General features: G+C 37.1%; 1 protein-coding gene and 1 pseudogene across 1 annotated transcript in view; one reads left to right on the top strand and one right to left on the bottom strand.

The window, feature by feature from the left end:
* Positions 1 to 1,593, top strand: part of Spag6 (sperm associated antigen 6) — a 75,050-nt gene that overhangs the window by 61,835 nt on the left and 11,622 nt on the right.
* LOC105744027 lies at positions 857 to 1,174 on the bottom strand (annotated as a pseudogene).

Genomic DNA, 1,593 nt, shown 5'->3' on the forward strand with positions numbered 1-1,593 from the left:
CTTGCACTTGCCAGGCAGGTGCTATTCCACTGAGCTATCTCCCCGGCCCCAGGACTCATTTTAAAAATATGTAATCTAAAATATAGACAGCATTGCTTTTATGAGTCAAGAAACACAAATTTGTCAGAGAAATTAACACCACTTACCCTTGCTTCTAAAAATCAGTGATACATTTTAAAGAAAGTTCTGTAGGTACAAAGTTATTTACAAAATGAATGTTTGATTATTGAATTCAATATTCTATTGTCCTATGAAATAGGAAATGAATAATAGGATTTTTGAGTTAGAATTTGTTGGGATCTTTTTTACATTTTATATGTGAAAAAGTGAATTAAGGTGCTTTTCCAAGGTATACTGTAAACCAGTTGGAGAATATTTCTGAAGCTATATAATTTACCTCTCCTAAATCTGGTGGTTGCCTAATCTTTCAATATGTCTTGTATTTACTCCTTAAATTGTCCATAAGATCCACTAAGTTAATCACTTTAAAATTATGCATATTTTTATTTTTCTTTTTGAGACAGGGTCTTGATGTAGTACAGGCTGACCTTGACACTCTTATATAACCTAGGCTGGTCTCAAAATTACAGTGATCCTCCTGCCTCAGTTTCCCAAGTGCTAGGATTACGGAAATGTGCCACCACACCCAGAATTAAATTATACATATTTTCAAAGTCAAGTTTTATGAAAAATATTATCAAAACGATTCACAAAATGTGGACATAAAGTAGGATAGGTTGTTTAATTTTATAATTTCAAAGAAAGAATAAATGCTTCCCAGCATGCTTTCTATTAGGGAAATATGTAACTTTTTTTTTTTTTTTTTACTTTCTGCAAAGCTTTATTCCGGAGGGGCTCAGTCCTTCTTGGCAGCTGCCTTCCTCATAGCGACCAGGACATTGCTAAGCTCCTCATACTTCCTCTTGGCACGGATGTGCGTCCTCACCCTTTTCTTGATGAACTTGAGGGCACGTTTGTCCTTGGGGACCTTGAGCAGCTCCACGGCTTGCCACTCATAGGGAGTGAAGCCGCACGCTTCCCGGATCATGTGCTGCATGAACTTGGTGTGTTTGGTGAGACGTCCGCGGCAGCGGCTGTGCCTCGATTTGCTCACATTCTTAGTCACCTTGTGGCCCTTGTTGAGGCCCACGGCCATGGGATAGTGGAGGGCCATGGCTGCTCTTCTTCAATGACTACTGTGGCGGAAGGGGAACATGTAACTTTCTGAAAGCACCATGCAGAATTAACTTGAGTTGTGGGAAATTCACAGAAAAAGTAAAAATCAACAGCAGAAAGTTAAATTGCACTTAAATTTTAATTAAAACAGTACATTAACAACAGGAAAGCATATTTATTGAAACATAACTTTAGATGATATAATGAGGCAGAAAGTTTTCTTAGATTTGGGATACTTTTATTTAACATGTAAATTTTACAAAAATCAGAGTACACTGTGCATAGTGATGCATGCTTGTAATCTTAGCACTTGGGAGGGTGAGGCAGGAATATCACTATGAGTTCAAGGCCAACTTAAACTGCATAGTGAAACCCTGTCTCAAAAAGACAAAAAAAAAAAAAAAAAAAAAAAAAAAA

The sequence above is a fragment of the Octodon degus genome, unplaced genomic scaffold (genome assembly GCF_000260255.1).
Source record: "Octodon degus isolate 3935 unplaced genomic scaffold, OctDeg1.0 scaffold00208, whole genome shotgun sequence".
NCBI lineage: Eukaryota > Metazoa > Chordata > Mammalia > Rodentia > Octodontidae > Octodon > Octodon degus.